This window comes from Gossypium arboreum, chromosome 8 (genome assembly GCF_025698485.1).
Source record: "Gossypium arboreum isolate Shixiya-1 chromosome 8, ASM2569848v2, whole genome shotgun sequence".
NCBI lineage: Eukaryota > Viridiplantae > Streptophyta > Magnoliopsida > Malvales > Malvaceae > Gossypium > Gossypium arboreum.
Window position 1 is genome coordinate 78,908,805 of NC_069077.1, and position 15,579 is coordinate 78,924,383.

Here is a 15,579-nt window from a genome sequence, read left to right on the forward strand (position 1 = left end):
GGTTAAGGTGTGGCAACGGGTATATGCATGTCTAGGATTGGATCTAGGGAGAGCTTGGTACTTAAGCGGTCTTAATGACCCACCTCCTCTTCTCTGGAATCCTACTTGGTGCATAGTAGTCGTTCATCTTAGCTCGTGGGACTTGTTAATGGGCCAAGGTAAGTGAAAACCATAATTAAGGAAAAATTACAAACGCCCCTAAGGGAAAAAAATGATCGAATTACCCCTAGGTGTTGAATGTAAGTTTTATGGATGTGACATGCATACATATGATATCCTGCTTAGGTTGCATATGGGTGGGAATTATGGAACGGATGAAGTATATGAGGATCGCATGGTTGCTTAACAATCGTGGATCCACCGACAGCTTTTAAAGCCCAATATGTAAATGAAGGTAGTTCCGCAACCGGGCTACCATGGTGTGTGGGTTAGGTGGGTCGATATTTATATCCCCACATGGTGTGACGGGGGACGGAGCTAGTGTGTAGCGGATGGATAAGTTGGATGGGATTGCATTGCATGATTGATGAATAATGTTTTTTTTTATTTTGAATGCTTGTTTTTGCCGAAGGTTGTACACACTGAGTTTACGAAAACTCACCCCCTCTTTTATTTTATTTTCAAGTGACGCTCAGTAGAAGGTTCGGTGTTTGGAGGGACTTTAGGTGGCCATCTAGCAAGATGTTTTGGACTTGGGTTTTTTTTAGCATTTCAGTTTTTATTTCTTTTTAAGTATTTTTCAGACCAGATTGTAATAAGGTTTTCATTATGTTATTATTACTTGAATTATTGTTATTAATTTTCACTGTAATTACAAGAAGTTGAACATGGGTTTTCTAAATTATAATGTGTTTCTACGTTTCCGCAATTAAATTCTTAAATATTAAGTTTTCTTAAATCAAATGTTTTAAACAAGGTTTTCGCAACTGAAAGGTGTTTTTCTTTTCCTAAAAGTTAATTAGGGATTCTTTCAATTTAAGAAGGGTTTTCAATGGAAACACGGTTTTTGCTAAAACACTTCAATGTGACACACCAGATTCGGCCATAGCGTCTGGGCTGGGTTTGGGGTGTTACATCTCTAAACTTCTTCAATGCTGAGTGAAAAGTCTTACCTGATGATCTTTTACGGGAATCTTTGACTTTAAAATCAGCTTTTCTTTTCTCTTTTCCGAGCTCTTTAGCTTTGCAAGCTCGCTCAACAAGTATACCAACAGCAATTTAATGTCTTCGTTCAAACCGTCTTCAATCTTTTACACATGATAGCTTTAGTTAAAACACACTCACGGCATATCGACTGAGTCTCACAAATTTTCGCTCATTTTCTGTCACAGTCATACGACACTGTTTTAGTTCGAGAAATTCCTTGCGCTTCTGATCAATGAATCTCTGGCTGATATATTTCTTCCAAAACTCAGTCTAAAAGAATTCCCAGGTCACTCGCTCTTTCAGAACCACCGATACTAGTGTATTCCAGTAGTGATATGCGGTGTCTCATAACAAGGATATGGCACATTTTAAGCACTCATCATTGGTACAAGATAACTCATCAAACACACGAATAGTATTATCAAGCCAGAATTCAGCTCGCTTAGCATCATAATCAGGGGCTTAGGCAATCTCAACAAATCACTCATTTGAGGTATAGCAGGTATCGAAGATGGATTAATCAGGGGTGGAGGTTGTTGTGCAGTTGGATTAGTCCGGATATATTGAGTAAACCAATCATTCATCATTTGATAGAAGGCTTGTTTAGCCTCCCCTTTATGGCTACTCGAGGTCGGCCGAGAATCAACTGGCGCTGTCCCTTGTGTGGGAGTAAGCACTATACTCTCGACATCATTAGCTACAGCTCTGTCGGGATCCATTTACTATATGAAAGCAAATTTTCAAATGTCAGAAGTCATCACACTATCGCAGTAATTATTATGGCATGTATAGCTAGACTCACACATGCTATGTTAGTCCTAGAATCGACTAAACCGTAGCTCTGATACCAATAAAATGTAACATCCCTAACCCGTATTCGTCGCCGGATTGGGATTATAAGGTATTACCGGACATAACACAGTTCGATACAATTACTCAATTCAAAAATATTTATATAGAGATTTAATGCTTAACTTATAACCTGATACAATTCATTTCATATTCAAATGGAATATGTGAACTCAACAGTCAAAGCATACTAATAGTTTATAAATAAATGGATCTCTCAACTTCAAAATTTATAAAGTTACATATCATCATATTCATATAAGTAGCATATATCTCAATGTCTCATTCATTTCAATGCTAACCAAAATTTGTATACCAATCTCCAAAAACAAACATATTAAATAATACACATATACCAAAATAAATTCTAGTCATATGAATGTATAGTCAATACATTTTAATACTAAAACATGATATAAAATATACTTTTCAAAGATAATTTAATCATCGATTATGGATACATATGTATATTCAAGATACAACTTCCATGAGCCATATTTAAAAGAAACATACAATATATCTCCCATCATATTTGGTCATTATAATATATCCTTTATTACCAACGCATTTATAGCACGTTAACCTAACATAATAACCTAAATTTCATATAGAACTTTTCCTATACAAACTGCATCCAAGTTGAGCAAACATATTTATACATGTAATATGACCATTTCATTTATCAACCAATCTCAATATGCACACACACAACACGAGTTCTAATCATCCAAGGTATAAGACATAATATAAAAAATAGACTTAAACCATTATTTAACCAAAACAACTCAAGCATAGAGATTAAGCCATTTTCGTATGGCCTTTATACATAAACCAAAATACAGCATTCCAAAATGCATTCCAGCCCATACATGCCATAGTTCCAAAATGTAATTTATAAAATACCGAAGATGGTTGATAGTGTGATAAACTTTGCTGACGATCGCCGAGCTTGTAACTTGAATCCAAAATCTATAAAACAGAATGAACATGAAAACACAAAGTAAGCTATAATAGCTTAGTAAGTCATAAGCAAATAAGCATCCCATTGATATAATCAACTCATTTTAAGCTAATCCAAATTTCATTATCATTATCAAGCTTAACCTCAAACCTACAAATGAGATAAATAACACATTTACATACACAAAAATCTACCCTGGCCGAATGCTCACTTAATTAATTTGACCTACTATTATACATCTTTCAAAGCCAAAATGTCTTAATATAATCAAACGTACACATACACATTTATATAAGCTCAAGAACCATAATATAACATCATGTACATATACCGCTTATATGGCCAAATTTACATGATCACATATATGCACATATCCAAGAATCAATTCTACAATATTCATACTATTTATTTACAAGGCCGAATACACATACTAAATTCACATGTAATCTTCATTTGTATCACACATAATTAGAAACAAATATCAAGATACTTATTTAACTTATCTAAAGTAAACAACAAGCTAACTCATACCTGATCATTTAGCTCGTTTAACATATTCAATTACCACATCAGCATAAAGTCTTTTAGGCAGAAACTTATAATAATTCACCAGCATAAAGCCTGCTAGGCCTAAGCCTGTATTTCACACCGGCACAAGGCCTGCTAGACTTAAAGTTTGATTTTATACACTGGCAATAAGCCTGCTAGGCATAAGCCCTATTTAATTCACCAGCACAAGGCTTACTAGGCTCAAAGCCTGAATATCACTATTATAAAGTTGTCTCATAAACAATTCATATATCGAAAATTCTAGATATTCCATATAGTTCATACGGATTTTCAAATGTTATAACTCAGTCGAATTAAACTCAAATACATTATTTTCATGCTTAATCATATTCGGCTAACTCTACTATAATTCTATGAATTCCAAATCAACATATTAAACTAATTTACATTCAAAATTTACGATGTTTAATTGCTTAAAGACTTACCTCGGATATCAAAGAACAGTGTAAATCGACTATTCGACTATTTTTGCTTTTCCCCGATCCAAGTCTGATTTCTTCTATTCTTGATCTATACAATTTCAAATTAATCTCATTGAAACACAATTTCATTCAATTTAATCCAACAACACATAAATGGGAAAATTACTATTTTACCCTTGATATTTAATACTTTTACAAAATTGCGTAAAACACAAAATACACAAAATCTCACAACAACATAGTTAGGCCGAATCTTCCTTATATTCATATTGGCCCATATATTTCATTTATTTCACATTTTAGTCCCTCAATTTATTATTTTTACAATTTAGTCCTAATTACTCAAAATCATCAAAAACTCCAATACAAAACATGTTAATCTAAAACATATCTTTCATATTCCATCATTAACAACAAAAATCTCAAGCTCTCATCAATGGCATAACTCAAAATATTCATCAAAATCAGAAATTCAAGCATGGGTCGGATAGTATTCGAAGCAACGATCTCAAAAACGTAAAAATTATCAAAAATCGAAACCAAACTAACCTTGAATTTGAAACAACAATAGCTGAATATAATTTCTTTCTCTTTTTCTTTTCTTTTACAAGTTTTGGTCAAATAAAATGAACACATGCATGTTTTTTTTTATGTTTTATTATATTATAACAAATTAACTAGTTTGCATAATTAGCCTTGGATTTAAAATATAAAATCATGTTATATTAAGGCCATTACCGTCCATTGCATGTCATCATGGGCTAACTACCACATAAATCCCTCCATTTACAAAGACAAACACATTTCAGCCCTTACACATTAAACCATTAAATTTTTAATTTACGCGATTAAGTCCTTTTTTTTAATCAGACACTCAAACGTCCAAATTAAATTACGAAAATTTCACAGGCATAAAATCACACAAAATAAACACAGAAAATAATAATTTTTTAAAAAATTTTCAGACTCAGATTCGTGGTCTCGAAACCACCGTTCCGACTAGGGTCTAAATCGAGCTATTACACGAGCAAAGACACGGCTGTGTGTCTCAGCCGTGTGAAGGGCATGGCCTAGCACACGGGCGTATGCCTTGGCCGTGTGGTCCTTAAGGATTGCTGACATCAGAAAAACAATGTCCAAGTTTTAGCATACGAGCTAAGACACGGACGTGTCATGGCCGTGTGAAGGACACGGTTCATGGACACGGGCGTGTGTCAGGCCGTGTGAAAACCCCTGTAGGTTCAAATTAGAAAATAAATTTACACGGGTAAGGGACATGGGCGTGTCCCAATGTGCTTAGGCCGTGTGAGCCATACGGCCCATCAACACGACCATGCCTAAACGGTCACACGGTCGTGTTGCCCCTCTCACATGGCCTTGTGCCCCTGTATTAAGTATTATTTTTAGAATTCTTTAAAGGACCCAGATTGATTTTGAATGGGTTCCAATGGATGTTTTGAACCTCGTAGGCTCTTATTAAAGAGTTTATAATAAAAATTGAAAAAGTTTTTAATTTGACCATGTTTTGGTGATATGAAAACATTTGTATGCATAAGTTCAAATTAGGTAATGCCTCATATTCCGTCTGGCGTAGGGCACGAGTGTGGTGTGTTACAGCCTGACAACCCTAAGAAGTCATAAAGGTGGGAATTAACCCAAAATTGGTATGGCCTATCCGTGAACACCTCCACCCTAAGCCAGTCTAGATTGTGAGGTTGGAAGATAAGTAGTCCTTGCTGACTCGTTATTTTAGTGGATGTATCAGAAGCTCCTACAAACATATCGATTAGTTGATTGATGAGAAACTCAAAATAATAATTGATAAATATTACCGAAGTGGTCTAATTACCCATAACTAGATTTGATTAATTTCAATTTTCAATCTCTTGATATTTATTTCTTTATTATATTTTACTATTATAGAAATCCTAAAAATTCCTTTAATTTATATTTTCATATTATAACTTCTTTCAAGTATTAATTAGATCTTTTGGGGCTTAGGTTAAAATTGATCTAGCACTAGCCTCCCTTAGGTACTATCCTCAGAGTACTCACCTACTCTGTTGTAACTATATTACAACTGGACCCGTATACTTATGGATACCTCTTTATTTATATTTCTTTTAATATAGTATTCACACTCTGGATGTTAGTACATCTGGAGGCAGTCAATTTGTTGGTGTCGTTGCCGAGGAGACAACGTCACTAGTTTGATTTTAATTTTTACACTTTAGAAAGAATGAAATTTTAGGTTATAGATACGATTCTCAATTTATTTTGTTTAACTAATTAACATTACTGATATATTTTTGTTGTTTTAGGAGGACTTTAGTGAACATTTTTTAATACAAACCACAATCATAGTAACTATAGGAGGTTAGTCAATAAGACCATGGACAATTTTGATTATATGTGGTCAGATGAAGACTTAGATTATGATGCTAATATTTACGAAGAAGTGAGGACTGGGAGATACAGGAGAACCAACGAATATTAATGCTTGAATTAATTCAACTCTAAAGAGAAGCCTCAACTCTTTCCTAAAATGACAACAACATCAGTGTACACTTAGGAAGGCATCAAGATAAGTCAAACCAAGAATTGAGCAAGGAAGAGAATGCCACTATAAATGCTTGTGAGATGAGGGAACTCCTAGATAATTATTCATCCCTGTAAATAGAAGAATACACTAATGAATTAAACGAAAGGGCAACAAGAGAAGCTATAAAACTAGTCGAGGAAATGATAAGAGAATAGAAGAGTCACACAGGCATAGAACTTATCTTCCCAGCAACTTTAGCTTCTTTTGATGATGCCAAAATGCAAGAGTAGTGTAATACGAACCAACAATTAGAGACAATGATATTTGCTTCCAATTTAGTGGAAAAAATCCCAACGTCCTGAGATCTCACAAAGAAAAAGGATAAACCTGCAATTGCAAAAGATAAACTTGACTTGACTATCATTTGCACATCCTTAGTCCTAAACCAGGCACTTGGAAATTAAATAATCTAGGAATTTTCTAGATGCTGACAAGAATAAAAAAAATATGTATTGATAGGACTTATGATGACATGGCAGGCATCAACAGAGCTGGACAATTGATTAGCATGGAGATCAAACTGTGGACGCCACGAAATGTTCGATTATTAAAAGAACCACTCCAAAGAGTTATCTATAAAGAAGTGGAAGTATCCGAAAGCTCTCGGAGTTAGAATCCTAGTAGTGTAATACATAACTCCTTGCTAATCAAGACTTTAGAGAATATTCCTACAAAGTTATTCTTGATAGATGAGATGAACAAATATAACAAATACGAATTGCAATTCTCAACCTTCCTACGAGGAAATGATGTTTAGTAGAAATTAATGTGGCTACACGGTTACATAATCCTACAAGTGATTAATAGTTATAATCTGCGAAAAGAATTATTGATAGTTAGGGCAAGCCAAAAAGGTAAATTTAGAAAGAGAGATAACCGCAAAGGAATAGAATGTCATGATGGGTGTTAGACCAATGCAGACATAAATAATTTACAATGAGCATCTAAGTGTATATTAACTGAGCTGCCAGACAAATTCGACAGCAAGACTTGGCATTTTTTTACAAAAGCTCTAACTAACTATACAAAATTGCATATTTTGCTGACCAATTAATTGATGTATTATAGGAAGATAAAAAAGAAGGACAATAGGAATTTGAAGCACTCTAAAGATAAAAAATTTGGGAAAACAACGTCAACGTCAGGACACGATCACTCGTGTCGCAACACTATGTTCAGTAGCAACGAATTACGAAAATCATATCGACATTGCGACACCATTCTTTTATGTTGCGACATGGAGAACAAGTTCCCAGAATTCCAAAACTGTAGGGTGTCGCGAAAACAAACCACAGTGTCGTGACATTAGTAGTCTGTTAGGGATGTCGCAAAATAGAACCCTTGTGTCGCAACACCGCTACAATTTTTGAAGGGTTGACCCGACCCGTTTGTGCAACCTAGGTGTACAACCCTCATATTACCCAGTCATTCAGTCCAAAAACTCTTATTTTTAACCTAGAATCATCCTGATTCAAACTCTTAACCTCTTTTTAACACTAAACCCTTTTCAAATCCTTCAAAATCCAAAACATCTTTTCTAACCTAAAACCCTAACCATTCAAATCTCCAAACTACTACTAAAGCACTAGTGGGGAAAGCTTTATCAAGCATTTGGAAAGGCAATATAAACATTCACAAAGAAGTCAAGGTTAAGTAATCCATTACTCATTTTATTGTTCCATTGATTTTTTTTTTATTTTCTATTTACTCACTTTCAAATCAAACAATTGAAAATTCCTCCTCGCAAGAGCAAGAACCTAAAACTCCAAATTTTTCGGGTCCAATCAGATATCATCATTTAAATGTCGAGAAATATTTTCTCGAGTCTCAGGGGAAACCTCTCATACAGGAGCAAGGGTTCGAACCCTCTATGGTCCATTGCAAGGAAATAGGGGCTTTAGTCCAGTACCATCGTTGGAAACTATTTTGTATCACTTCCAAATAAAATGTAGTTATTCTCATAGCCCATGAATTTTATGCTTCTCTTAAACACCAGATAATTTGAGATGGAATTAGGGTCTATGTAACTGATGTCACAGTTTGAGGGGTAGAAGTCCCCTTAACCCCCAATGAAATATGCGATTTTTATGACACTCTGTACTATGAAAGCGATTTTCTAAATAGTACTGATTTGGATAAATTTGGAAATATTGATATGGAGAGTGTTATAAAATATTTGACTCAAGGTAGGGGTACTTAGAACTATAGACCAGATACTAGGTTCCCAACAAATTTTAATCAGACTATAATGTTTCCTGTAGCAAAATTGTGGGTTCAATTCATAGGTACTAGAATTGCACCTGGATTGAATGTTTATAATGTTAATACTTTTTGATCTGTTCTTTTGTAAAGTATTTTTTTAGCAAAAATAGGTATGCGCAGGAAGATGGATCATCCATGAAACGAAACGATGCGTGAGTGAGTAAAAAGCCAAACTTTTCTTTCCTCGCCTCATAACAGCATTGTGTCGAAAGGCGGGAGTTTGGACGAGCAAAAATAAGCAATTTATGAAGCCTACAAAAAGTGTAATTGGTGGTTTATTGTATATCCAATGTATTGAGCTCCAAAGAAAACAAATCATCGAATGGAACCAAAGAAGGAAAGAGAATATGGACATTTCAGAATCACTTAAATAGAAGGAGCAATCAAAGAGAAAAGGAGCAAGTGGAAGTGTTGAGGAAAAACTTGATGGGATGATTCGATAGATGCAAGAAACAGGGCCAATGCTTTAGGAGTTTGCAAAACTAAATAGGCTACGAGCCCCGAATTATCCAACTGATATGTTTGACTCAACCTCGACCCATCATGATAGAGAAGGGACTGATGAGGGAGGGGAATCGGAAGATTAAAGGGATACATAGGATCCCCCAAGAATAAAGGATGAGTATGAAGCGACATTTCAACTACAATGTTCTACTCCAAAAGGGCCCGTCATTCGAAGCCCAACCTGCCATGTGTCCTCGACAAGTAGGTGCTCTCACTAAGAATATGGCTTGGGACAGGGAAAAGCCCCAATATAAACGAGGTGGGCGCCACATTGGGATGATGATGAGGAGGATTGAATATAATAAGTGAAGATTGTATTAAACTTTTATGATAATTTTAATTTGTTTTTAGGATTAGCGACAAATATAGACTTTTAGTTATGTAATATCCCTAAACCGAGTCTATTAGTTTTGGGTATGTTTTCAGGTTTCGAGTGTGAAACTGGGAATTTATAGGGTTTCTTGTAATTTTTAACTTAATTTAAGAGGTTAATTCCTCTAAAATCAATTAAAAATAATCTAGAAAATTAAAATAAATAAATAAATATTTATGAAATTTTAATTTTAAATATTTTAAATAATTATTAGTGAAAATAATTAATTTTGGTTGAAAAAGGATTTTAAAATAATTTTTATTGGGGTAATTTGAGTAAAATTTAAATATTAATTAAATAGGATTTAATTGTAAAACAAGGAAAATTTAGAGTATTTATATGGAAAATAAACCTTAAAATTCAAAATTTTGGAGGAAAAAGATTAAATGGTAAAGTAAGGGAAATGTGGGAGTGGCCATTAGGCAACTTCCCCAATTTTTAAATTTTGGTGGGTGGTTTTAGTTTTAAAGCTAATGTATCTAGCCCATTTTTCACACATTTTACATCAGATTAGAGAGTATTAAAATTTGTTTTGTTTGTATGATTTTAAAAATCTATCATCAAAGAATAGATCCAACCAATTTCCTTCTCAAAATACTCTCTCAATTCACCCGAAATTATTCTCAAAAGTAGCCAAAAATATTCTGAAATTTGTCAAGTTTCTTGAATCAAGATTTTCAATCAATGAATAGAATGAATCAAAGGTAATATTCAATCCTAAACTTTTTTTTATAATGATTAGAAACATTTTTACATGATTTGAGAGTTAATTAAAGGATTTTTATCAATGTCATCTTCTTCCAAGAACACATGGTTCTTTAATGGTGGATCTTGAATTTTGAGAGGAAATCCAAAAATCAATGGATGTTCCAACTCAAAATGGATTTATTAATAGGTTTTTATCTTATTTATCAAGATTAAACATTATTTGAGAGGTAATTTAAAGAAAATCAAATTTCATCATCTTCATGAACCGATTTTCCAGAATTTTGTGAAATGGATTTAAATATGAAATTGATGCTTAGTATAAATGTATATGTATTTGGTCTAATATTGATGATTAAAAGTGTTTAGGAGGGTTGGAGAGATAGATTTTTTGAGGAATCGAGTTTCTGACTTGATGTTACAAGTCTGATAAGGTATCTTTGCGAGAGGATTTCAATTAGTATAGTTAATTAAAATTTGTGTTTATTATAGCATTGGAAAGGTGGTAATGTTTACTTTATCACTGTTGAAGCTCAGCATCTTAAAGAGGACTGAGCTAACCGAAATTGAAGCTTGGATTTTCTTGGTTGAACACTTGTTTGTGGTAGAATAAATTGTGTGGTGAGTGTTTCTAAGGGTGATTTGGTAAGTAGAACCTCATTTATGCTTAATTAGTAGCTTAATTGATATTACAATTGATTAATTATGGTTGAATGACTGATTTTTGCAAGATTGAAATTATATGTACAAGTGTTGAATTTTATTGAATAGTGGTAAGTAAGCACTTAGGTGTTTTTGGGCAATTTAATTAGGTTAACTATATTGATGATTAAAGCATGTTTATTGAAGTTTTTGATCATGATATATATTGGTGTTACAATTGATAATTGAACATTCGAAAATGGCAAATGAAATGCTTGATTTAATTGGATGTTGAATGGCTATGTTACATGTTACACATAAGCATTTTGTCACATTAAATTGAGCACAATAATGACTGATATATATGCTATAATTGACTGAATATATTGGCAATATGCATGGTGGATCCATTGGATATAGTTGGCATGCCATAGGATTTGTAAGTACTCACCTTTATTTGTGGCAATATGAGCATATAGCTCTAGGGGGGCTAATTTGATTGGAATAGATAAGGGGATGTTGAGGATGAGTCTCCACTCATTGGGTTATTTGAGGCACTATAAGGGGGCGTGTGCTTCAGCACGTTCAACTCAGTGGACTGCATTTGATATTTGTGGGAGTTCGAAAATTCGTTTATCCGATGTATGATCACCCAATTAAGCCATGAGAAGTGTATGTCAATATATTTATGTGTGATTGTTGTTATATCATTCAATGTTTGTAAGCCATGAATAATTGATTCTTGATATTGATAAAGCATATGGAAATTAAATTGACATGTTTCATTATTATAGTTGATAATTGGTGATTGGTTGGATGTGATTTAAGCATGATTTGGATGTTGCTTTACTAGTCATTGTTATTAACATTTATTGAGATTTTTAAAGCTCACACCCTAACAATTTGTGCAGATAATCATCGGGCTTATAATTCAGAATAGGTATTGGTAGTTTGCATTTGTTACAATTTAGTCCCTAATAATAAAACTTGAATTAGACATAGTAAACGAACTCAAATTAAGCTAAATATTTTTAGGCTTGTATAATTTGAATAAAAGAAGGCCGGTAAACATTTAGATTTAAAATAGGGTTAGTTTTACCATAGGTGGTAAAATGACAAAAATACCCTTCAGTTAAAGTACCTAGGAAAAGTTTCAAATTGGCTCATAACTTGCTTCCACAATAATAAATAACTAATAATTAGATAAAATTGAGGTCTTATAAGGTCAGTATGTGTCTTGGGTGGTCCCTAGCTAGAGAGTCACTTAGGTGGCTAATGTAATGCTTCAAATTCGAGTCGGTCCGTCCCTGTAATAGCCCGTTTTTAGTCAAATCGAAAAAATGGTTTTGAAACCACAAATATAAGGTTGAAATAATTATTTTATTATTATTTTAATGTTTACAACATGATAATATAATTTTTTGAATATTTCATTAGGAAATTTTATTGTTTGAGTGCTTAATTTGATAAAAAAGGACTAAATCGCGTAAAGTGTAAAACTTGAGTTCTATTAGCTAAAGGTGCCTAATAGCTATAAAACCTTAAATTGGAGGTCCTTATGTTGTAATTAACCCATTTTTAAAGTTAGTGGACAAAGATGGACATCTTTTAATGGCTTTAAAGGTTATATATTAAAGGTTAAATAAGTAAATTAGTTATAAAATTAAAATTAAGTAAAATAAAACCATATTTTATGTCCATCTTCTTCCTTAGCTGAAAATTAGAAGAAGAGAACTCCATTTTTATGTTTGAAGCATTCAGTCACTTCTCTAGCTAGCATGTAAGTAATTTTTAACTCGGTTTTTAATGATTTCTATGTTTTTGAGATCGTTGCAGCTTAATCTAGCTAGCCCAGGGACTATTTTGCAAAAATATTACAGGTTTAGGGTTTTTTTATTGATGAATATGTGTGTATTTTGATGTTTGATGGTAGAAAATGCATGGTTGCTGTTAGATAAACAACATTTATAAAGTGATTTTTGATAAAATTTTCATTTAAGGATTTAATTGAGAAATGTTGAAATTTTGTGGTTAAATTGTGAAATAAATGAAAAATGTGGGATGCTAAGGACTTAATTGAAATTCGGCTAGCATGGCTATAGGATGAATTGCATTAATTTGTATTTTATGAGATAAGGACTAAATTGTAAAAATGTTAAAATATTAAGGGAAAAAGTGTAAAGATGCCTTAATGTGTATTTTGGACTAAATTGAATAGAGTGATAATTAAATATGTTAATTTTGATTTCGTTTAGATCAAGAAAAGAAAAATTCAGATTTAGATCGGGTGAAAAATAAGGTTTTGGACTAATCGACTCGTTCCGTCTTTTTTGCATTTAAGGTAAGTTCGTATGTTAATAAGCATTTGTATAATTTTGTTTTAACTGCTTTACTATTGAATTATTTGTGAATACGACCCTGTACATATAATCGATGAAGATTCGTCATTGAGAAATCTCAGTTGAACCTTAGGAATATATTATGATACAAATGACATGTCATTAGGGTTTATGTGATTTGGGTGTTGGTCCATATGTCCTATCGGTGGCTGAGTTATCCAGCATGTGTTGTGGATTCTCATCAACTTGTGTGAGCAGCACCGTGGAGCTTCATCATGACCGTCAGCTTATGTGAACAGACCCTTTGATAGCTCGAGAGTAATCATTATATGTGATATGAGATTGAGATAGCTTCGGCTATGTATTGGCACTTAGGGTGCTAGACCCAAGAGTATCTAATGTATTCCAAATGGTTCAATAGGTATGTCAAAGACATGGATGGGTATGAGACTAGTACGAGTGGTACAGGTATGTATATTATAACAGCCCGTTTTTGGGTCAAATCGAAACAGTGGTCCGAAGTAGAAATATTTATTTTATTGTTTCTTTAAGGTCTACGGCATGATAAAATGATTGTGTGAAAATTTTGCCAAGAAATTTTATCAATTGAGTGCTCAATTTAACTTGAATGACTAAATTGCAATAGGTGTAAAAAATGAATTATATAATTTAAAGGTCTCTAATTGTTATGAAATTTTAATTTGAGGTCCTTAAATGGAAATCAGACCATTATACCTTTGGATGGACAAAAATGGACATGGTTAGGTGAAATTTCAAAGTTATACATTAAGGGTATTTTAGAAATTTGGCTAATAAGGACAAAATTTACTAAATAAAATATGTCCATCTTCTCAATTTCGTCCCCCCATAGCCGAAATTCACAAGGAGTCCATAGTTAGGGTTTTGGCCACTTTCAAGCTCGATTGTAAGTCTGTTCTTGCCCCGTTTTTAATGATTTCTATGTTTTTGAAGTTGTCTTAACCTAATCTAGCCTTTCCAAGGACTAATTTGAAGAAGGATTAAAGTTTAAAATTTGACCCATGATGAATATGTGTGTATTTTTATGTTTAATGGTAGGAAATGCATGTCTGATGTTAGATAAACAACATTTACAAAGTGATCTTCGATAAAAACGTTAAATAGGGACTTATTTGTAAAAGTCTATAAAATGTGTAGAAAAATGTGAATAAATGAAAAATGTGGGCTGTTATGAGAATAAATAATGTTCAGCTAGGCTTGGGTTGTAAAGAAATTGAAAGAAATTCATTTTACGAGCCTAGAGACTAAATTGTAAAATGTTAAAAAATTAGGGGCAAAAATGTAAATTTGGTCATATTAGGCTGAATTGAATAATGTGATGATTAAATAAGTTAAATGTGGTATTATAGATCAAGAAAAACAAAGTTTGAGTCTAGATCGGAAAAACAAAGTTCGAGTCTAGATCGGAGGAAAAATAAAGTAATTGACGAATAGATCCCTTTGGCCATTTTTGTAACCGAGGTAAGTTCGTATGTCAAACAAGCTTTACTTTAAATGTGTTTAAATGCTTTAATTTATGCATGAATTGTGTAATCGACCTTAGGGAAACATTTGACAACAATTTGGCAAGCGAGAAATCCCAATCGAACCTTAGGAATAGATTAGGATACAAGTGACATGTCACTAGGGTTTTATGTTATGTGATTTTGGGTGCTGGTCCTGTACGTCCTACCGGTGGCTGAGTATATCGACATATGTTGCAGTTACTTGACAACTTGTGTGAGCAGTACTGAATAGCTACGTCTTGACTGGCAACTTGTGTGAGCAGGCCTGTTGTTGGCTCGAGAGCGAGCATATATGTGATATGAGATGGAGGTAGCAATGGCTACATATGTGGCACCTTGTGTGCAAGGTTTCTCGAGAATCTAAATTTATTATTCCGAGTGGTTCATTGGGTATGTCAGTGATGAGAATAAATATGAAACTATTACAATATGGTACAGGTATGTACACAAAGCTTATGTTTAGAAAATTTTTGGATACGGAAAGCTTATGTTTAGAAAATTTGTGGAATGATGCTTTCAAGGCAAGTTGTGATGTAATGAATTATGGTCATGAGATTTTGGTAAATTGCATTACCTCATGTTAAATTACTTGCATGTTAATGTATGGTAAGGTTAGCTTATTTCTTTCATACGAGCTTACTAAGCTATATAGCTTACTCC